A 23,991-nucleotide genomic window follows, 5' to 3' on the forward strand; every position below is an offset into this window, starting at 1 on the left:
ATCATACCCTCAGCTGGCACGATGTCTCCTGGAGACCACCGCTGCCAGCTCCGGGAGGCTCTTCTGGGATTAGGGCAGAACGACATTGAGCTGAGAGTCACTACTTCAGCCTCCAAGCCCGTCCCAAAGCTCTCGCATGCCGCTTGAGCAGGGCTCGGCCCACTGTTATCAGGAGTGGTGTGGTGCAGACAGACCACGCAGCGTGGAGCTCTGGGCCAGGCACTTCCCCCTCCCAACTGCCAGGCAGCGAGTTCACAAGTTAAAGCCGAAAGGCCACAGCCAGCTTTGTACACAAGCCTGTTCCGGATAGACGGAGGCTGAGGGGAGCAGCCAGCGCGGAAACCCACCAGTCACCCTGGATTTTCCCCCAGCTGCTGCAAGGAAACACTGTGGCCATGAGAATAACATCACTTTCCTTCCCACTGCCACAGCTCCGCAGCCTCGTTCCAGCTGGTCCTGCCCTCCGGGTCAGGCTGTGTTACACGCAGCCCTGCAGAATCCCAGTGCTTTCCGCAGCCAGCCCCAAGCAGCCAACAAAGCCCATCAGTATTCTCCCACTTTGTGTCCTCCTGAGCGACGCAGGCTCCCAAACACACTGGATTAGATTTTGCTCCCAGTAACATCCCCACTGAATTCAAATGGGTCACTTTAGATTTACACTAGATTGACAGCACAGTCCAACTGCACCAAGGCCGGAGCTCCCAAATTTTGCAGGGCATTCCACAATGCAGCTCAATTGGGTTCCCTGTTCTGCAGAGGACAGACCGACCAACCTACCATCCGAATGCTCTGCAGCTTAGGGGAAAGCGCACTGAACTAGGAGCAAGGACAGCTACTGACTGCTGTTCATGTTGCTATGCACTTCCCAGCTCTTGCAATCGGGTGAAGCCCCATGTCCTGTCCTAGGCAGTACCATCCCCTCGTTTGATAAACACACTAAATGAGAGGTTACACAAGATCATTTCTGGCGGAGTGCAGAATAGAACCCAGATTTCTGCCACTCACCCACACTGCCGTCCAGACTGATTGTACCAGATCTATGTGCGTGGCTGTCCTGTCTCTACCCTAGGTTCCCGATCACATGCATTCTACTGCTGTCTGGCAAATAATTGTGTAACCCACTGGCAAAGGGAATGTCACACACATCCTAATGGTAAGTCCACAAAGAATATGAGTTGCCCCTTCACCTCACGTGGTAGCAGTCTGGGGATCTGAAAGTCCTGTGTTCAAAGCACTAAGGATGGGCCATATGGGGAGAACTTACAGCTGCCCAAGACAAAACTTCTGGTTTCCCAGTTTCCTCTTTCAGAAAAACACTGATTATTGCATTGACACAGTGAGAAAACAACAGCTTCTATAGCGAGTAACAGTCATGATCTGGCACTTATGGTGGGCCATCCAGGGGATGTGAGAAAACCTGGATTTGTGCAGGAAATAGCCCAACTTGATTGTCATGCACATTGTGTAAAGAGTTGTCACTTTGGATGGGCTATCACCAGCAGGAGAGTGAATTTGTGTGGGGGGGTGGAGGGTGAGAAAACCTTGATTTGTGCTGGAAATGGCCCACCTGATGATCACTTTAGATAAGCTATTACCAGCAGGACAGTGGGGTGGGAGGAGGTATTGGTTCATATTCTCTGTGTAAATATAAAGTCTGCTGCAGTTTCCACGATATGCATCTGAGGAAGTGAGCTGTAGCTCACGAAAGCTTATGATCTAATAAATTGGTTAGTCTCTAAGGTGCCACAAGTACTCCTTTTCTTTTTGCGAATACAGACTAACACGGCTGTTACTCTGAAACTAATCATTTTAGTTACCCTTCGCTGGACTCTCTCCAATTTTTCCATATCCTTCTTGTAGTGTGGGGCCCAAAACTGGACACAGTACTCCAGATGAGGCCCTCACCAATGTCGAATAGAGGGGAACGATCACCTCCTTCGATCTGCTGGCTATGCCCCTACTTATACATCCCAAAATGCCATTGGCCTTCTTGGCAACAAGGGCACACTGCTGTCTCATATCCAGCTTCTCGTCCACTGTCACCCCTAGGTCCTTTTCTGCAGAACTGCTGCCTAGCCATTCCGTTCCTAGTCTATAGCAGTGCATTGGATTCTTCCGTCCTAAGTGCAGGACCCTGCACTTGTCCTTGTTGAACCTCATCAGATTTCTTTTGACCCAATCCTCCAATTTGTCTAGGTCCCTCTGTATCCTAACCCTACCTGCCACCGTATCTACCACTCCTCCCAGTTTAGTATCATCTGCAAATTTGCTGAGGGTGCAATCCACACCATCCTCCAGATCATTTATGAAGATATTGAACAAAACCGGCCCCAGGACCGACCCTTGGGGCACTCCACTTGACACCGGCTGCCAACTAGACATGGAGCCATTGATCACTACCCGTTGAGCCCGACAATCTAGCCAACTTCCTACCCACCTTATAGTGCATTCATTCAGCCCATACTTCTTTTAACTTGCTGACAAGAATACTGTGGGAGACTGTGTCAAAAGCTTTGCTAAAGTCAAGAAACAATACATCCACTGCTTTCCCTTCATCCACAGAACCAGTTATCTCATCATAGAAGGCGATTAGATTAGTCAGGCATGACCTTCCCTTGGTGAATCCATACTGACTGTTCCTGATCACTTTCCTCTCGTGTAAGTGCTTCAGGATTGATTCCTTGAGGACCTGCTCCATGATTTTTCCAGGGACTGAGGTGAGGCTGACTGGCCTGTAGTTCCCAGGATCCTCCTTCTTCCCTTTTTTAAAGATGGGCACTACATTAGCCTTTTTCCAGTCATCCGGGACTTCCCCCGATTGCCATGAGTTTTCAAAGATAATGGCCAATGGCTCTGCAATCACATCCGCCATCTCCTTTTGCACTCTCGGATGCAGCACATCCGGCCCCATGGACTTGTGCTTGTCCAGCTTTTCTAAATAGTCCCGAACCACTTCTTTCTCCACAGAGGGCTGGTCACCTCCTCCCCATGCTGTACTGCCCAGTGCAGGAGTCTGGGAGCTGACCTTGTTCGTGAAGACGGAGGCAAAAAAAGGTGAGTACATAAGCTTTTTCCACATCCTCTGTCCCTAGGTTGCTTCCCCCAGTCAGTCAGGGGCCCACACTTCCCTTGACTTTCTTCTTGTTGCCAACATACCTGATGAAACCCTTCTTGTTGCCCAAGGTCACATAGGAAGTCTGTGGCAGAGCAGGGTCTAGCATCTCGACCATCCTTCCTCCCAGGAGAAAGAAGCCATGGATTTCCATAGCTGGCACCTCATGCTGGCAGGTTTGAAGGCTGAGAGGACATTACCACCCAAAGCATCGAACTCTGATGCAGTGGAAGGTGGTTATATAAATCTGAGGAAGGGGGGGTCTCCTGGCACCCCCATGCAGAGTGCTGCTCTGGCCCCATCCTGGGAATGGAGGGGCCCTGTGCATTTCAAATATGGGCAGAGTAATGCCCTGGGTGAAATTCTCCTCCCCTGCACCGGGCCTGTGCACAGCTTCTGTTCCTTTCAGAGGGTTCAAGCGGGACATACAAGGAGCACAGGACTTGGGTTGGCCCCATGCCCAGGGGTGAACCTCACCCTGTTTGCATCTACTGCATGGGAAAGGAGGGGAGGGAGACAGACATTCTCCGGCAGCCAAGAGACCATACCAAAGCCAGGAGAACTGCCTTGACAGTCCCTCACACAAAGGCTCCTGCTGCCAGGAGTGTGGCTTGAGGGCAGCCTCTGGCTCATCACATACTCCTGGAAGGCAGGACTAGCTGAGTCTCTCTGCTCACTTAGACAGAAAAGCCTGGTGCCATTATCTGCCAGAGCCCCCCGCCAGGCTCTGGCATGCACCGTGAGGAATCAGACACCGCAGGACTTTCCTCCCTTGAGTCACAGTAAATCCAGGCCTTTCAGAGAGCTGCACGGCCTGTGCTTGAGGACAGCAGCATCTCCATGCAGCCAGCAGCCTTTAGAAAACATCCCAGAGAGGAAGCTGCTCCAAGCAAGGAAATCTGTGTCCTGGAGACGTTCAGCCTGAGCAAGGCAGTGCAGGAAGGCTGAGGAACTCCACCGACTCCAGCGTGACAGCTTCCAGGTCAAGACAGCACGTTCAGGGTGGAGGGAAGCAGGCAGCTCCTTCCCCCTCTGTCTGTCTTCTGGCCCCATGAAGCAGATCCTGTGATCTAACTTGTCACTAAATGCTGCTCTTCTCTGAACAGTGACTCCTTAAAATAACCCCAGAAGGCTGCCTCCCCACACCTATGGGCCACATCCACCGACCTGAGTGACCAAAACAAGTGTGTGCTGCTTCTTACCCCTGCTAGCTCTGCCAAGCCAGCTCTGGGGGAACGAGCGGGGCTCTATTCCTGCATGGGGCAATCACCCGGCTTCAGGGCTTCTTACAAATCCAAGCTAATAACAAATCAACCGGCGACGGGTTTATTACGTTCCACTTGCTGACCTGTGCAAATCCATCCACATCAAAGGGATTGCACAGGTGTCACCAGGGGCCTAGCTTGGCTGCAGAATCTCTGTTACTGGTGATGACATGAAGGCTGGGAGGGCCCAGCTTGACTCTCAGAGGCCAGGCAGACAGAGCCAGCTGACAGAGCCAGCTCTTAAGCTTCCCTCCCAGCAGCCCCTGGTGCAGGAGGAGAGGAGGAGTGGCTGGAGCATATCACAATCCAGCTTTGCGCAGCTTGGTGGATGGTTCTTCAGGGACCACTACTGGCCAGCACGCATTAGAGCAGCTCCCAGGTTGCTCTAACTTGTGCTGGGGCCAAGCAGAGAAACTCGCAGCAGTAACTATCTCCCTAAGGGGCTACCCCATCCCCTGAGGCTCCAAGCAGAGCATGACCCTGTATTTTTTACTGGTTGTCTTCATCTGGTGTTCCCATGCTCCCTGCCCTCCAAAGGGCACGTCTGTCTGTCTCTCCAGGCATTTTTACTGCACTCCTCGGCATGGTGAGCGAGTGCTTCTGTTAGTAACCTGGCCACATACGGGCCTTTAGAGAAACACCTGCTTTAAACCTCTTTGGGGTGATTTTCAAAAGCATCTTAGGTATTTAGAAGCACAAATGCCATCAAAAGCCAAAGGGATTTAGGAGCACAGTTTCCTTAGGTGCTTTTGAAAGTTTCCCTCTTTCTACAGTCTAAAAGCATCAGAGCATGCTGGGAAATCACTAACATCCTTCTACTTAGATCTTAACACTTCTTCCTCCAGCAGACTCCAGGGCAGGCTAACCCTCCCGTGGGGTTTCACACACAGAATAAATCAGACCAGAGGAAAAGGGACAGTGACAGACCAACAGCTATGTAGCCATCTCTTGCATCACAATTAATTACCCTGCTTCCTGAGAGAAGGGAAACAGTGGAGCAGCTCCCATCCGCTGGGAAACCTGGCTCTATCCTGTGCGGGGAGCATGCCAGGAAAAACCTTCCGCACTCCATCCCAGACTTCCTGAGGAGCTTCAGCCTTCAAACAAACTGTCTGGGAGACAATCCAGGGCTCAGCCACTCTGCCTTTGAAAATATCCCAGCTGCCCTGTCCTCCCTCCCGCCCTCCAGCCATGGAGAGTGGACTTCTCCTAGAGTCCAGTCCCATCTCACAGCACTTTCAGTCACGGGCAAGGAGTCCTGGCACGTCAGAGACTGCACTGCACATGAAGCTGCCCGGAGGAATCCTAGCAGTCTGTTCTTCTTGGAGCCAAGCTCCAGATGAGCAAGGTATCCTAGCTCCCCCTGCATCACTCTGCTCTGTGACCCAGTCCCTCCCTGCCCCTGTGGCATGGCGACATTCCCAAAGGAGATTCTGGTCAGCCCCTGTGCAGAGGTGCGAGGGGGAGGTGGATTCCTGGTCCCCTCTCCTAGCTACCCAGGTAGCTGCTAGCAGAAATCGGGTGCTAGACTGGCAGAATTGCTGTGCCACAGACACGGTGAGGGCAGCCTTGTTGTGTTTACTCCAGCTGGTGTAAACTGATACCACTGTTATGTGTCGATCAACCCTGGGGAGAAGTTAAATTGACTGGAAGATCATGGCCTGTGTCACACATCCACAGGATTGGGGCTACGACCCCAGCTTTGGAACAGTCTCTAGGAGGAACCCTTCAGTGTGGCAGACCCCCAGGGGCGTCACTCTTCCTCCAGAGTGAGCCACGCCACCCCCTCCTGAGACTGGACCTGTGGGACTTCAGCCCTCCTGCGTCACCCCCTGAGCTCTGTTCAGCGAGTCCAGCTGAGACCGGGTGAGATGTGTGCACTCTGCAGGCATTACTGCACCTCACCAAGCATTCGCAGTGACGCACACACAGCGCTGTCAAAACAGTCGGGATTTTTCATTACCTGGAAGGCTGCACGGTGAGTCCTTAGCTTAGCAGAGAAGTGAAGGTCCAAACAGAGACCATCCCGGTCAGCCCAGAGCCCAGCCAAGCTGCAGTGAACCCCACTGTTCAAACTCTGTCTGTCTGTCTGTCAGTTGAGAGCCCTGACTACTTCCAGCAGCCAGCTCTGATGCCCCCACCTCACCCCTCCCAGTCCTTTGTTCTCAAGCTTCCCTGATGAGAGGTGGGGAGATCCCCCTCCCCCATGATTGCTTGGTGTCAGTGTCCTGGTGACTGGCTTTGTCATTGTCTTCAGAGATTTTCCACTGATATGGGGTTGGCCTCAGCCAGTCTTTTTCCAATGACCCATCCAGGCTCAGAGAAGTTGGGCGACATTCATACCTATGTCTCTTAGCCTGCCCCGAGAACAAGCAGTTCTGTCCCACCCACTGGATAACAGTACAGCATATAGTGGAAACTGAGGCACGCATAGGATTCATGAAAATGTTACAGAAAATTCCCAAGACCTCAGAACCAGGATCACTCATCTGACTTCTTTTGAAAATCAGAACCACGTTTGCTTTTTCCAGTCTCCTGGTAGCTCCGTGGTATTCCATGACTTTTCAGTCGTCAGTGGTACAGTACCACATTTCTTAGCGCATTCCCTCATTGTTCTGGGATACACATCTTCTGGATCAGACAATCAAGATGGATTTGAATGAGTTATCATTCTCTGGATGTTCTGTGCTTTCTCTCTCTCTTACCAGGTCCTCATTACTTACCTCGTTGGCCAAACGTCTCTCCAATATTTCTCTTGCTGAAGAGCAGTTCAGCATCTCAGCCACTTTCATAGACAATAAAGCGAGAAGGGACCATTGTGATTATCTGGTCTGACCTCCTGCATAACCTGGACCAGAGAACTTCCCCCAGATAAGACCCTTTTGAACTACCCCAGTGGTTTCCAACCTTTTTTCATTTGCGGACCCCTAAAAATTTTCGAATGGAGGTGTGACCCCTTTGGAAATCTTAGACTTTGGGCTTGGCTACACTTGCGAGTTACAGTGCAATAAAGGAGCCCCGGGCACCCTAGCTCACGACCCGTTCACACTGGCAAGGCACGTAGAGTGCTCTGACTCCACGGCTACAAGGCTGCTGGTCTTCACCTGGAGAGTGGAATAACGTTTGCTGCGCCCCCGCTGGAGTGCTGTGGCGCCAGTGTGAACGAGGTGTTGCATTACTGCGCCCTGATCAGCTTCCGGAAACATCCCATAATCCCCTTAAGTCAAGTCAAGCCACTCTTATCATTCTTTGGAATCGGCTGTAGGAACGCGGAAATGCCCGTTGAAAGCTCTGTTTCTGACAGCTGGCTGCTTATCTGCTCCGGGACAAAGCAACCATTACTGTGGAATGCTGCATGAGAGAGAGGGAGGCAGGGTGGAGGGTCTGCTGCTGTCTGAACTTACAAGACAGCATGCTGACATGCTCTCAGCCCCCCAAAAACCCACTCTCTCTCCCCCCACATACACACAACACACTCCCTGTCACACTCCACCCCCTCCATTTGAAAAGCACGTTGCAGCCACTTGCATGCTGAGATAGCTGCCCATAATGCACTGCTCCCAATGCCACTGCAAGTGCCACAACTGTGGCCACGCCAGTGCGCTTGAAGCTGTCAGCGTGCTCTACGAAGGCTGGTTTAGCTCAAAGTGCTCTACATCTGCAAGTGTAGCGATGCCCTTAGCTTCTGGCCCCCCAGAGGTCCATGGACCACAGGCTGAAAACCACTGAACTAAAGCATATTTTTTAGGCCTCACACTGGTTACTATTCTTGGTTAGGTCACTAAGGGCTTGTCTATAGTAGAAAAGTTGCAAAGGTTAAACTACATCTTTTAAAACTAATCTAGTTAAACCAGTGCATGCTCCTCATGTAGATGCACTTGGACAGGTTTAACCCTTTCTTAAATTGCTTTGGCTTGCATGGGTAAATTACTGAATGAAGCTAAACCAATTGAACTGAGGGTTTAGCTGGTTTAAGCCTGTTTGCATTAGGGGTTTTCACCAGTTGATTAGATCTATTTAAAATGGAGATAGTGAGAATGGTCTTAGTGGCTGCTAATGCGCTAGGAAGCTAGGTATATCTAATCATAAAACCTTGCTCTTTTCATCAGAGAATCTCAAAGCAATTTACAAACAAGTCAGTTTGTAACAGATGGGGAAACTGAGGCACAAAGTGGTGAAGTCACTTGCCCAGTGTCATTTAGCAGGTCATTTAGAGTGGCAAAGCTGCAAACAGAATTTCAGGTCTCGCAAGTCTCAATCAGTGATCTACCCACTGGGCAGCATCACCTCCCCATAGTTCTGGGGGATACAGGAAGGCCAAATCGCACCTGGAGTTGCAGCTAGCAAGAGATGTTAAGAGTAACAAGAAGGGTTTCTTCAGGTATGTTGGCAACAAGAAGAAAGACAAGGAAAGTGTAGGCCCCTTACTGAATGAGGGAGGCAACCTAGTGACACAGGATGTGGAAAAAGCTAATGTACTCAATGCTTTTTTTGCCTCTGTCTTCATGAACAAGGTCAGCTCCCAAACTACTGCACTGGGCAGCACAGCATGGGGAGGAGGTGACCAGCCCTCTGTGGAGAAAGAAGTGGTTCGGGACTATTTAGAAAAGCTGGACGAGCACAAGTCCATGGGGCCGGATGCGCTGCATCCGAGAGTGCTAAAGGAATTGGCGGCTGTGATTGCAGAGCCATTGGCCATTATCTTTGAAAACTCCTGACGATCGGGGGAAGTCCCGGACGACTGGAAAAAGGCTAACGTAGTGCCCATCTTTAAAAAAGGGAAGGAGGAGGATCCTGGGAACTACAGGCCAGTCAGCCTCACCTCAGTCCCTGGAAAAATCATGGAGCAGGTCCTCAAGGAATCAATCCTGAAGCACTTACACGAGAGGAAAGTAATCAGGAACAGTCAGCATGGATTCACCAAGGGCAAGTCATGCTTGACTAATCTAATTGCCTTCTATGACGAGATAACTGGCTCTGTGGTTGAGGGGAAAGCAGTGGATGTGTTGTTCCTTGACTTTAGCAAAGCTTTTGACACGGTATCCCACAATATTCTTGCCAGCAAGTTAAAGAAGTATGGGCAGGATGAATGGATGAGAAGATGGGTAGAAAGTTGGCTAGATTGTCGGGCTCAGCGGGTAGTGATCAATGGCTCCATGTCTAGTTGACAGCCAGTATCAAGTGGAGTGCCCCAAGGGTCAGTCCTGGGGCCGGTTTTGTTCAATATCTTCATAAATGATCTGGAGGATGGTGTGGATTGCACTCTTAGCAAATTTGCGGATGATACTAAACTAGGAGGAGTGGTAGATACGCTGGAGGGCAGGGACAGGATACAGAGGGACCTAGACAAATTGGAGGATTGGGCCAAAAGAAATCTGATGAGATTCAAAAAGGACAAGTGCAGGGTCCTGCACTTAGGACAGAAGAACCCAATGCACCGCTACAGACTAGGGACCGAATGGCTAGGCAGCTGTTCTGCGGAAAAGGACCTAGGGGTGACAGTGGACGAGAAGCTGGATATGAGTCAACAGTGTCCCCTTGTTGCCAAGAAGGCCAATGGCATTTTGGGATGTATAAGTAGGGGCATTGCCAGCAGATCGAGGGAGGTGATCGTTCCCCTCTATTCGACATTGGTGAGGCCTCATCTGGAGTACTGTGTCCAGTTTTGGGCCCCACACTACAGGAAGGATGTGGAAAAATTGGAAAGAGTCCAGAGGAGGGCAACAAAAATGATTAGGGGACTGGAACACATGACTTTTGAAGAGAGGCTGAGGGAACTGGGATTGTTTAGTCTGCAGAAGAGAAGAATGAGGAGGGATTTGATAGCTGCTTACAACTACGTGAAAGGGGGTTCCAAAGAGGATGGATCTAGACTGTTCTCAGTCGTAACTGATGACAGAACAAGGAGTAATGGTCTCAAGTTGCAGTGGGGGAGGTTTAGGTTGGATATTAGGAAAAACTTTTTCACTAAGAGAGTAGTGAAACACTGCAATGTGTTACCTAGGGAGATGGTGGAATCTCCTTCCTTAGAAGTTTTTAAGGTCAGGCTTTACAAAGCCCTGGCTGGGATGATTTAGTTGGGGATTGGTCCTGCTTTGAGCAAGGGCTTGGACTAGATGACCTCCTGAGGTCCCTTCCAACCCTGATAGTCTATGATTCTATGATCTGCAATAGCCACATCACACTGTAGAGGCAGCAGTGTTAACCCAGGCCCACCGTTCTTTAGTTTGCTCCTTTCTTTGACTGGATGACACATTCAGGAACAATCCAGAGTAAGAGTGCACAGAGCTGAAACCAAAGGGGGCCAGATGTCACTGAGGCAGGATCCTCGCCCCTCTACCAGCCATTTCAGCAGGTGGGCACGGTACCTGGGGCAGAGACCCCCATCCTCTCCAGTCCTGAATCCAATCAAGCCTGTCTGCAAAGAGTGATTCCTCCCCAGGGAGAGCAGTGATCCATGTGTCAGACACGTGGCATCGGCTGCCCCAGTGAAACATTAACCAGCACGGCCAAGAAAATGGAACCAGGACAGTAGCTCTGGCGAAGTCCCTCTCCACCGTGCAGCTGCCTTTTCTGAGGAGGGGTGACCGCGCCCAGCCCGGCACCTCCCCTTATTATCCTCGAGCTCTGTTTCAGTAGCAGCCAGTCCCCACTGCATGGTACAATCCCTGCCCCAGTGACCAGTCTAGTTTACACAGCAGGATGGGCAGCAGAGCCAGTGAGTGCACCAGGGTCAAGCCCAAGGCCAATGGCAGAGCCAGGATTAGAACCCATGTCTCCTGAGTGCCAGCCCAGTGACTCATTCTTTGTTTCAGAGTAACAGCCGTGTTAGTCTGTATTCGCAAAAAGAAAAGGAGTACTTGTGGCACCTTAGAGACTAACCAATTTATTAGAGCATAAGCTTTCGTGAGCTACAGCTCACTTCCTCAGATGCATATCGTGGAAACTGCAGCAGACTTTATATATACACAGAGAATATGAACCAATACCTCCTCCCACCCCACTGTCCTGCTGGTAATAGCTTATCTAAAGTGATCATCAGGTGGGCCATTTCCAGCACAAATCCAGGTTTTCTCACCCTCCACCCCCCCACACAAATTCACTCTCCTGCTGGTGATAGCCCATCCAAAGTGACAACTCTTTACACAATGTGCATGACAATCAAGTTGGGCTATTTCCTGCACAAATCCAGGTTTTCTCACATCCCCCCCCACCCCCATACACATTCTTTGTGTAACTCAGGTGTAACTCAGGTGGCTCAGTCCCTCACTCCCACTGGGGAACACAACTGACTTCAGCAGAGTTACTCCCCATTTAGCCCAGCAGAAGCAAGAGGAGAACCAGTGCCCTGCTGAGAGGCCTCGCCGGGTCATTCCTTAGCACAGAGGTCGCTGCATGCTCACCAGCGCCTCTCACCATCACAATAGACTGGAAGGGGATGCCACCGAACCGTGCCTCAATCGGCATGGGGGGATATAAGGGGCTCGCTCATTTCAGAGACTTCCTTCTCACCTGGGAAGAGTTCTAGGCTACGCTTTCCAAGGCTTAGCATCCAGGTCTTCAGGTGCCTACACAAGAGATGAGAATTTGAAAATCTGGCCCTTCATCTTTCAGCGCACACACACTGGCCCTTCCCACCACCCCTGCTGCATCTGAACAAACACCCCTGGTTTGGAAGAGTTTCCTGGCCTTAGCTCTCAGCACGTCTCCTCTCTAGAAATCACCATGAATGCTGGGCAGGTCTGTTCTCCAGTTTCCTGCTGCTCCGGGGTTTCTCACACAACAGCACTAAGTCACCTCCAAGCCCTTCTTTGGCACTTCCCATGGACCCTGCTAGAGAGGAAGCTGTGCTGTTATTTTTAAATGCAGGGGTGGAAACGGAGCCCCCGGCTCCCCCAGACACAAGCATGTGCTTTGCTCGGCTCTTTCTCCTCATTTTGGATGTTTAGATGGGGAATGACAGGGCTCATCAGCTGCCCAAGCAGTCACTAGCTCTGGGACTGTGCTGCCCTTCTCTGGCCTTTGTGGGGACAGTTCATGGACCTCCCCCTGATTTTCCAGTCCGTCCCCCCCTTAGTTCAAAGGGCTGGACTGTTCTTGAGCAGTTGGCCTTGGCTATAAAAATGAAAACACTCTGTGGCCGTCTGTGCAGAGCTCAGGAAGCAGGGCCAGCTCCATACGGCATCGCTGCAAACCCTCCCGGGCCAGGCAGCGGAGAATTCAATGCAGCCCAGCTCCCATAAACACGTCCACCGTGAGTCACATTCCCAAACCACGTACAATGGCAGGAAATGTCCAGGGAGCCAAGACTGGGGAATGTGCAAGTGGAACAGAGCCTGGACACAGACTCTGCATTTCTCGCCTGGTAAGCAGCAGGTGTGTGGAGGAATCTGGGGGCTCCTGGGGCCTGATTCCAAGTCAGTCTAGTGACACTGGCACAAAGCACTGTGGACAGACCAGGCCCGGTTCTCTGTCTTTATTTCTCTGAATGTTCCTTGCTGTGTTTTTAATGGCCACAAGTGAGGTCCCAAATCCTTTGCAGCACACTGCACCTAAGTTATGCAGCAGGCTCCCACTTTTATATGGCACCCCCCCCCCCCGGATTTGTACAGCCTCACAGGAACCTTCCGCAGCTGTGGCAGGAACAGAGAACTCTCCTCCTCAGCCCATGGCAGGTCTGCAGCTGGAGAGGTCCTGTGTCCAGCTGAGGGGACAGGGGAGCAGCCCTTGCCCAAGGGACAGAAATAAATGTGGAGCCATGCTCTAGGAGACCTTGCAGGCCCTTTGCCCATGTGCAGATCTTCTAAGGGGGAAGGAGGAGAGCGTCCCAGGAGAAGAGCACAGGGTGGAGAGGAGGCGAGAGCATTTGTGGGAATTGACAGGGCAGCGAGTGGCTTTACTGCAGACACTTGAAGATAAGGAGAATCTTGTGGCCACATGCACAGCTGCAGAATCAAGCTACATGTGAAAGGCACTGACCTCAATGAGACCTTCTCCTCCACTCCAGCTCCCTCAGCATCTGCCTTGCCTGGTCTCTTGCTCGCTGCCCTGACAGTGTCTTATCCTCAAGGATCCCAAAGCACTTAGAACGTCACCTGATTGCCTGTTACCGTACATGAAGGACTGAGCCTACCCTGAAATGCAGCCATGTTGCTATCCAAGATGGAGCTGGCTCCCACGTTGGGGTTGCAAGGAAAAGACCGGCCATTACTCATAACCATGTGTGGTGAGATGTACCGGGCCCATCCAGGGGATGGCAGTAAAAGCCTTAACTCCTGGAGCAGAATGAAGACCTAACCAGGGATCATTCATAGAAACTGTGTGAACTGACACCCTGCCTGCCTCCTGCCTACTGGTTTGTATTGGTTTCTTGCCAGGTCCAAACCTTGGCTGCACAAAGCCACCCACTGTCCTTTTTTGACTAAGATCAGGTAGGCGCCAGGCTGAAGGAAGCTGTTCTCAGAGTCTCTGTTCAAAACCCTGACTGAGAAGATTTACTGTTGTCAGCTGAGGGCCAAGGCCCTGGAACATTGGCCCCACCACACCTTCTGTCTAGCAGAAACAGACTGCAGTGCTGCCAACTCTCACAATTTTATCACGAGTGCCATGATATTGGGGCAAAGCCCCAGCTCCTGGAGCCAGGTGAATACAGGCAAAGCTCAGCTTATATTTATGAAAAACATTTCTAGCCCTCCTGGCTGTGGAGTAAAGTTGGACATGTGACCCTAGATAGTGCAACCTAAAAGCTCAGAAAGCTAAAAAGAAAAAAAAATCTTTAAAAATCTCATGATGTCAAAGCCACTCTCATATTTGAGGGCCTGACTCCTGGTTCTTGAACATTTGGGATCAGCCATACTGGGACTGGTTCCATTCGACTCTGCTGGGTAGTCTCTAGTTGGACTATAAACACACCAGGGCAGGTGCTCTCTCTCACTGTGTGTGTACAGGGCTTAGCACAAGAAGGTCCTTGAGTTCAGCTGGAATCTCGAGACTCCAGCATAGTGCAAATAAATAATACATAATAGTGACCATGCCCTTGGCTGGGCTGCTGGGTCCGTGGCTGATGGCTTTTTGCCTTCTCTTTCAGCCTCTCATCCTTCTCCTTCTGCCTGCTTGTCCATCGTTTCTCTCTCTAGGTTTCCAAGCATCCCTCTCCCTCCTTCAGTAAGTGAGACAGAATCACTGTGGCTGCCTGCAAGCATGCATACACCAAGGCTGCAAGCTAAGCTGCACCCAGGCAGCCTAGGGAGTAGAATGCAGGGTTCTCTGCTCTCCATCACGTGCCACAGGACAATCTCCACTAGCACCTAGATCTCACTGTGCATTAAACACATGCAGACAGGAGACACCAGCTGAGAGCAGCATGAGAGCCTGTATGTATCCTCTTGGTAAGCTAGCCCAGTGTATGTCCAAGCCCAGCAGGGGTCAATGGTATGTACGTGTGCACACACACACACACACACACACACACACACTTTGCTCTTGCTACATAACAACCAGATAACAACTCTGATCGCATCACACCATTCAGGATTCCATCCAACACCACCACAGTTGCATTAAAGAACCCACAGTTCAGATAGACAGTGGAACGTAAGTCCAAACAGAAGGTTCGTGAGCCAGCACAAAGCGTTTGAAGGGGGGGGGGCCTCACACCAGCTGCAGGATTAAACCGAAATCACTTCTGCGAAGGAGGGCCAGGAGTGCGGTAGGGAGAGCTGAAACACCCCGTATTTCAGCAGAGAGTCCTGCAGGGCCACGGCTCTGTCACCAGCCGTCCCAAGGCTCAGTGGCAGAATCCTTAAATGGCAGGAAGGCTCCGAGCTCATGGGCCCACCGGAAAGAGGCTGCCATGGCAGGGGGACAGCACAGACCTCGTACAGAATGTCCAGTGGGATGGGAGCTGTAGATCCCAGCTTAGCACAGGGCTGGGCAAGTGGGATGAAGAGAACTGTAGGTACCAGCTTGACACAGGACCAGGTGAGATAAAGCCGTGCTAGGGCTGGTGAGTGGGAGGGAAAGGAGAAGGCACGAGCTCAGTGTTATACTCCTGGTCCAGGGATGGGTTTAAAACTGAGCAGCACTCAGTCCTGCTCAACAGGATCAGCAGGCATCCTTGGTCCAAGGCTGTCCCACTCCAATGGGACAGGAGCCATGCCAGGGGCTCTGTCTGAGGGATGGAGTGGCAGGTTCTCTGGCAGGTGGGAGAAGAGGAGGCGGTCTCATGTTTCAGCACATTGTGATAGATGGAAACTTAACTCTGAATAATCTGACTTTCCAGGCTGCAGCAGGTCTGGGTGGGCTCCGTGAGTTTTGGGGGGAGTCTGGAGTGTGTTGTCAGATGGGGTGTGGGGTTATATGGCTTTTGTAAAAGCTTCAAATTCCTTTAAGCCACTTTCCAGAGAGGTCACTCTGATGTTTGCTCCTCCCAGCGGCAGCACAGTCTGCTCCTGGGAACCCGGGAATGCTTCTCTAGGTGATTTCGAGTGGGATAAGTGACCGAGAAGTGGGCTCCAGCTGATCCTCGCTCTCTGCCAAATCATTGAGGTCATCAAGAGCGTGAGGGGGACAGTGCCCAGAGCAGCCCCAGGCTGATTTATCTTTGCAAAGCACATTTCCCCTTGAGCTGGGTCATGGAGATAAGCTCTGAAGATCCAGCACTGAGGCTGTTCCAGAGTTAACCACTGAGCAAGCAGGCTGCTTCCTCTCCAGTGAGCAGGCAGAAATCCTCACCAAGAGCTGCCAGCTCAAGGCTGGGAGTGCCAGGCCCCAGCCAGGTGAGCCAGCCCCGTACTATCCTCTGTGAATCTTGGAGATGAATGGTCCTTTTGATGCTCCCAGGATACCACATCCTCCACACAAGACAATTGTTTCCTCCCTCGTGTTCTCCTGCCATCATCTTCCCCTTCCATTGGCTGTAAACATGCATCCCGCTGGACCTCTTACAGTGCACTCTGCGAATCAAGCCACTCTCCAGAAGCTCTCTGACTCGTGTCTGCACAGTTCCATGGTTAGGCTCCCCAAAGCAGTGGCCACTCTTGGAAACACTGGGCCCAAGTGTGTAAAGGTCGTTTACACCAGCAATTAGTTGGGGCTTAAAAGTGCACTCCCCAGACCTGGAGGCCCATGATGTAATCTGGAAACATCCTGTGTGTCCCTCACCATAGAATTCATTGTACTCCACTGGAGAGCAGTAACCATGCTGAGTGCGCAGCAGAGAGGTCCTTCCGTCATGCCCAGACCTCTGACCCGAACGCCTCCCTGAGCAATTGCCTTGTCAGCTGTGGTAGCATTGGACCTGGTGCTGAAGTTACAGGCTCATTTGTCAGTAGTTTCTTGTTCCATCTTAGAGGCTGGTTCCACACATGGCCTTCTCCATGCACCTCACTTCTCACCTCTTCTCCAGGACCCACCAGTGAGCCTGACACACCACATACCAGTCTGCAGGGGAATGCTCCCTGCTTTGTCTGACTGACAGCAGGAAGGTAAGAGTGGTCTCAGAGGCCCACATGTCGTCTCCAAGACAACCCAGGGATATACATCCCAGGCATGTTTGTTAAGGTTCTCAACTATTCCAAAGTGCATTCAGGAGCCAGAGCCACATTGGAAGGGGTGTAGCTGGTCTGACTCACTGAAGTCAGGACTGGAGGGAAGGAGGCAAGCTTGAATACCCTCAGTCGTCTAATTCCAGGGGTGAAATAATGATTTATGGAGTTCTCATCATCACAATCTAACCCTCTTCCTTCTGCAGGACAGTGGGCCTGTTTACACTGCTGCAAAAAAGGCTCTGCTGCAAAGGGATGGTTGGACCATCCTGAGCTTGTGTCACCTGGGCCAGATCTTCAGCTGGTGTAAGTGGCATGCTGATTTACACCAGCTTGGATCTGGCCCAACATTTCTAGTTATTTAGTTTTATGTATGCACATGGTCCAGTAAAACGGGACATCCATCCATCCCCCTCTCTGCAGGCTCCTGTCAATTCCTGGAATCTACATATAACGAAACAGACAATGGCTTGAACCTGAATCAATCCAACAGCAAAAGCACAGTGAGCATCTCCCACCGACGGGAGACAAATGAACGGGCTTGCAGCAGGTGACCCAGGCTACGTGAGATCAGTGGGAGAGTCAGGAGTAAAGTGTCTGTAGATGAAATGGTTACATTTTACAAAGAGTAAACGCACACTGTCAGCCGGGATGACTGGTGATTTACATTACCTGAGTCAGAATGTGCGCACACAATCTGTGAAAACCTGCACGTTTGTATATGTGTGGGCTGGGCACATGTATGTGTATTTGTATTCATCTGAGAATGCCTCGGTTCAGCGGGGCACGTGTCTAAAGGTGTGCTTGCAGTTATCACTACGTGGGTTCACATATACGTTTGCACATGCACACACTTCCTTTGAACGCATGCAGGTACGTTTGCATACCCAAGCTGGGTTGACACATGTGCGTGTTTCTGTCTCCAGGCACATGGAGTGTCTGTATGCCTGTATGCACAGTATAAACTCTAAACTGCCAGCCATGTTTTCATTTTCCTTTTTCTTTCCCTTGGGGATGAACGTTCATCAGACTTTACAACTGTGTTTAATACCCAATAATTTAACTCTACCACCAGGAACAACTGTACAAGTTCAAACAGGTTCCTAGGCTGCAGCTTTCCAGCAAGCAGGTTTTCATCAGACACTAGAAAGAGTGTGCCAGCAAACCCCACAGCCACGCATTGCCAGCAGCCCTGAATGGCCCTGCTGCTAAATTATACTTCATACAACCAGGCTTGAGTCAGAACTCACTAACCCTGGGGAGAATCAGGAGCAGCCTCGTTGAGAACAATGGAGTCCAACCTGTGTCAAATGGGGGCAAGGGGTAAAGAATCAGGCCCAGTGGTTATGAATTGATACTGTGGTTGGCCTAGGATTCTTATGAAAGGGTGGGGCAAATTAACTGCTGTTTCACAGTCCGAGACAACATGTTTGTGCTTCAGCAATAAACCTACTGCAGGCAACAATAAAAGCCCTTGTTCTCTCTTCCTATTACTGAGCACATTCCCAAAGCTCTGGGAGGACCTTAGCTAACCTCTCCTGCCTTTGTGAGAGAATCTCTCCTTTGCTATGATGTGCACCCTCCCCACCTGTATCCTCATTAGGCACGAAGGGCTTAGCCCAATGAACTGTGCAGCCACCGACATGGGCCGCACCACTGCAATATCTGAGACCTCGTGTAGGGAACCTCACAGGTACCTCTCGTGCAGCCGTCCGTACAATGCCTTGAGAACTCCAGTGCTGTGTGCGTTCTGACTAATAACGGCGTCGATGGCAGGTGTATGCACTTATGGCAGCTGGCGTGTCTCCAGGGAGAGCAATTATCCTGGGAAAGTGAATCTGAGGTGGTTCAGTGGGACATAGAGGCCCTTCATGGCGGGACAAGGTAATCAACAGGATTGGAGCTTTAGTACAGGGGAAATGGCGGCCTGTCCACCCTGCAGAATTCAGGTTCAGCCATAACAGCTGAGGCCATTCAGCCCATAACAACTCTCTCCTCTGTAGAGGATAAAATCAATACAGAAAAGCAGAGCAATTTGGTTGCAACTCAGATACCTTGTGGGATCTAAAAGGGTTCACTCTTAAAGTGGGTCTGGCCTGTTCCATTCCTCTGCCTCTTGGAATCTACATATGTTTCCTTAAACACAGCGGCCAGATTTACAGTGTAAATCAGCATTGCTCCTTTAGCTTCAATAGAGCAACAGTGAGTTACACCATTGGAGGATATGGCCCCACAAGTCTAACCTAACAAGCCTTGCATTTGGGTTCAGTATGGGAAGATCTCCCCCTTCCTGGGGTGGGTATTTCCAGTGGACATTCCCTTACACTAGGGCCGTGTCATTGTAGTCTTTTTAAATGGTCTTCCAGAAAACTGGAGAAGAACAGATTCTTACCCTCACCGTCTTTCCACTTTGTTCCTTTTATTACTGCTTAATAACAGTGGACACAAAATCATCAGCCTTTGCAAATAATCCATTTTTCTGGTATCGTTTGCATCAGACAGACAAGAAAGGACAGAGCAGCAGAAGGTTCAGACTGTAGCTGCAGGAACCTAGGCAGTTATAGGAAGCTGGGGATCAAGTCGCTCCTTGCCAAATTCCCACACTTATAGATTCATAGATCCTAAGCCCTGAAGAGATGACTGATCATCTAGCCTGGCTGTGTGTATAGCGCAGGCCACAGAACTTCCCCAAAATAATTCCTAATACCGAGCTTTTCGAATAACGTCCAGTCTTGATCTAAAAACGGTCATTGATGGAGAATCCACCACAACCCCTGGTAAATTGTTCCAGTGGTTAAGTACTCTCCCCATTAAAAATGTACAGTTTATTTCCACTTTGACTTTGTCTAGCTTCAACTTGCTTTCCACCTTTCTCTGCAAAACCACTCAGAGCTGCCAAACCCCAGAGTGAGCTCCAACTGACAGGGTCCTTCTGGCAAGATTCCAATAGGCATCTAACAGAGCCACTGGCCCAGGGCAGGGAGGGCATTTCTATATGAACCATAGATAAATATGGTGCCTAAGATAGTATTTCATTGACATCCGTACTTCATGTATGGAGTGGCTAATCTGGACACAGTGAGGCACTTCTGTACAAGGTACCGTAGGAACGTCAGTCACGTGAAACCTGGACAGAACCTATCTGCCTGTCTTTCCTCCTCCCTGCCTTTCAAAAGTGCCCACCGCTGTGGTGTGAAGGCCCCATGGACATAAACGAGCTACCCTATGAACTGGGTGTGAGACAGGATCTCATCTCTGCCCCGCTCCACACAGCCATGGCCAGGGATGGGAGCTCCCCATGAGCAGAGCTGACTGCTCTTTGGGGACTACCCCCGGTCTGTGGCTAGCATTACCGAGCCATTCAAAGCAAAGGCAAGGAAGGAGGAAACTAGGCGCTGGAATTAGGGGGGTGGGGGGGTGCCGCAGCATCCCCTGGCTTGAAGCCATTTCCATTATATACAGAGTTTAGTTTGGTTCAATGGCTCTCAGCACCCCGCTATAAAAATTGTCCCAGCGCCCCTGAGGAGAAACCTCCAGCCCTGGGCTCCTCTCAGGAGCTGGGGTTTGGGGATGGAGCCAGGGCTCTGCTCCAGCGCCCCCGCCGCAGCGCTCACCAAAGCAGCCCCCGGGAAAGCCCCTTGGCGGCTTCTAAGCTAGTCAGGGAGGCTCCAAGCGGGGGCCATTGAGCGGGCAGCCCGGAGCCCCCGATGTCTGAGCGCGGAGCCAGGGGCCCGGCTCCCAGCCCCCCGGGGCCCGGCTCCCAGCCCCCCGGGGCCCGGCTCCCAGCCCCCCGGGGCCCGGCTCCCAGCCCCCCGGGGCCCGTCCACACCTCAGACACGGACCCACGTGGGGCTCCGCCAGGGGCCGGCTGGGAGCGGAGCCCAGCGGCTCCAGAGCGGCCAGCGCCTCGGGGCGCCTGGCCCTGCTCAGCCTCAGGACCGGTCCCCGAAGTCAGGCACCGGCGGGTCCCCGGCTCCCGCTGCACCTGTGCAAGCGGGGCTGGGCTCGGCGCGGGGCTCGCCGGCTGCCAGAGCCGCGCCCGCCTCGCCTCGCCTCGCCGCGCCGCGCCCAGCAGCCCGGGGCCCCGGCCTGCCCGCTCCCCGCGAACCCCGCGCCGCGAGCTGCCCCGAGCCCCGGCTCTCCGCGCCGCCCAGAAAATCCCTCCTGACCTGCCGCTGCCGCCGCCCGTCCGGCCCGGCGCGCCCCGCGCAGCGCCCCGCGACACTGGCTGCGGCTCGGCCGGCCCCGCCGCTCCCTCCGCTCCCATCTGGCCAATTGCGCGCCAGGGGTGGGACCGCCCGGGGGCGCCGCCTGCCAGGAATGCGCCGGGCCGGGCCGGGCGCGGAGCCGGGGTCCGAGCGGCGCTGGGGGAGGGCGCTGGGCATTGCCCCGCAGCCGGCGCCGCCGCCCCCGCGACCCCTGCAAAGCTGGGGAGCCGCGCAAGCTACCGCGGAGCTCGCCCACGGCGCTGCCTGGCTGCAGCCTCCCCGCCGCCCGGCTTGTCAGCGGGGGATTAGGTCTTTGTTTGCATTACAGCAGCGCCCGGCGGGGGGCCGGGGCCCGCCTGTGCTAGGCGCTGTACGAACCAGGCTGGCCTTGCCCAGACAGCCAGCGATGGGCCTCTGGAGTGTCAGCTCTGGGCGCAGGGACTTTGCAGCGCCTGTTCATTGTTATTTGCATTAGGGTGACACCTAGGGGACCCCAAGTGAGATCAGGCCCCCATTGCTCCAGGTGCTGCAGGGACACAGCAGGCTGCAGGACACACCACAGGTTTCAGAGTAACAGCCCTGTTAGTCTGTATTCGCAAAAAGAAAAGGAGGACTTGTGGCACCTTAGAGACTAACCAATTTATTAGAGCATAAGCTTTCCTGAGCTACAGCTCACTTCCTCAGATGCATATCGTGGAAACTGCGGCAGGCTTTATATATACACAGAGAATATGAAACAATACCTATTCCCACCCCACTGTCCTGCTGGTAATAGCTTATCTAAAGTGATTTCCAGCACAAATCCAGGTTTTCTCACCCTCCACCCCCCCACACAAATTCACTCTCCTGCTGGTGATAGCCCATCCAAAGTGACAACTCTTTACACAATGTGCATGACAATCAAGCTGGGCTATTTCCTGCATAAATCCAGGTTCTCACATCCCCCCCACCCCCATACACACACAAACTCACTCTCCTGCTGGTAATAGCTCATCCAAACTGACCACTCTTCAAGTTAAAATCCAAGTTAAACCAGAACATCTGGGGGGGGGGGGTAGGAAAAAACAAGAGGAAACAGGCTACCTTGCATAATGACTTAGCCACTCCAAGTCTCTATTTAAGCCTAAATTAATAGTATCCAATTTGCAAATGAATTCCAATTCAGCAGTTTCTCGCTGGAGTCTGGATTTGAAGTTTTTTTGTTTTAAGATAGCGACCTTCATGTCTGTGATCGCGTGACCAGAGAGATTGAAGTGTTCTCCGACTGGTTTATGAATGTTATAATTCTTGACATCTGATTTGTGTCCATTTATTCTTTTACATAGAGACTGTCCAGTTTGACCAATGTACATGGCAGAGGGGCATTGCTGGCACATGATGGCATATATCACATTGGTGGATGTGCAGGTGAACGAGCCTCTGATAGTGTGGCTGATGTTATTAGGCCCTGTGATGGTGTCCCCTGAATAGATATGTGGGCACAGTTGGCAACGGGCTTTGTTGCAAGGATAAGTTCCTGGGTTAGTGGTTCTGTTGTGTGGTATGTGGTTGTTGGTGAGTATTTGCTTCAGGTTGCGGGGCTGTCTGTAGGCAAGGACTGGCCTGTCTCCCAAGATTTGTGAGAGTGTTGGGTCATCCTTTAGGATAGGTTGTAGATCCTTAATAATGCGTTGGAGGGGTTTTAGTTGGGGGCTGAAGGTGACGGCTAGTGGCGTTCTGTTATTTTCTTTGTTAGGCCTGTCCTGTAGTAGGTAACTTCTGGGAACTCTTCTGGCTCTATCAATCTGTTTCTTTACTTCTGCAGGTGGGTATTGTAGTTGTAAGAAAGCTTGACAGAGATCTTGTAGGTGTTTGTCTCTGTCTGAGGGGTTGGAGCAAATGCGGTTGTATCGCAGAGCTTGGCTGTAGACGATGGATCGTGTGGTGTGGTCAGGGTGAAAGCTGGAGGCATGCAGGTAGGAATAGCGGTCAGTAGGTTTCCGGTATAGGGTGGTGTTTATGTGACCATTGTTTATTAGCACTGTAGTGTCCAGGAAGTGGATCTCTTGTGTGGACTGGACCAGGCTGAGGTTGGTGGTGGGATGGAAATTGTTGAAATCATGGTGGAATTCCTCAAGGGCTTCTTTTCCATGGGTCCAGATGATGAAGATGTCATCAATATAGCGCAAGTAGAGTAGGGGCTTTAGGGGACGAGAGCTGAGGAAGCGTTGTTCTAAATCAGCCATAAAAATGTTGGCATACACACCACAGTGATTCTTCCTAAGGCCTTGTCTACAGTTAAAAGTGGTGCCAGCATGGCTATGGAGGGGATTTCCACCCCACCCCATATAATTGTGCTGGCAAAAGCCCAAGTGTAGCTTCATGAGACAGCTCATGGTGGTCCAGAGACATATACACGGAGCACATGACGGGACCCCGCCAGTACCAGGTCGAGTAATCGAGACCGGCAGTCAGGGAAAATAACCCACTTCCTTCCTTCCCTGACAAACCAAGGGACGCACCCCACCCACGTCCTTATTCACTACACCAACACCGACTTGGACTCTAAATACATTCAATGGGTGGCATACCTGAGATCACTTATCCACTGACGTTTTAAAACTCCCACACCCCAATCTGGGTCTATGCTGGTTATGTACTATGAATGTGTCTTGTGAACCTTGTAACGGACTCTTGTAATCCCTCATAACCCAAGCCTGACCCCAGATGTACAGTACCTTCCTTCTTAACTTGTGTAAATTTGATTTTAAACATTAACTTTAATAAAATTTTTAAATATGAATGTAAGAACGGCCATACTGGGTCAGACCAATGGTCCATCTAATCCAGTATCCTGTCTCTGGAAGAGGCCAGTACCGGAT

The 23,991-nt window shown here is 51.6% G+C and overlaps 1 protein-coding gene across 4 annotated transcripts in view; it reads right to left on the reverse strand.

Moving 5' to 3' along the window:
• The window catches only part of KANK3 (KN motif and ankyrin repeat domains 3), a 55,327-nt gene extending 34,166 nt beyond the window's left edge, over positions 1-21,161 (reverse strand). For 3 of the 4 annotated variants that reach the window (XM_073323988.1, XM_073323987.1, XM_073323985.1), the window contains exon 1: positions 21,092-21,150. The gene's annotated coding sequence lies outside the window, so the exon portion shown is untranslated. Of the gene's footprint in view, positions 1-21,091 lie in introns of all 4 variants that reach the window. The other variant, XM_073323986.1, reaches the window with a different exon arrangement.
• Positions 21,162-23,991: the final 2,830 nt, after the last annotated feature.

The sequence above is a fragment of the Lepidochelys kempii genome, chromosome 25, assembly GCF_965140265.1.
Source record: "Lepidochelys kempii isolate rLepKem1 chromosome 25, rLepKem1.hap2, whole genome shotgun sequence".
NCBI classification, from domain to species: Eukaryota; Metazoa; Chordata; order Testudines; family Cheloniidae; genus Lepidochelys; species Lepidochelys kempii.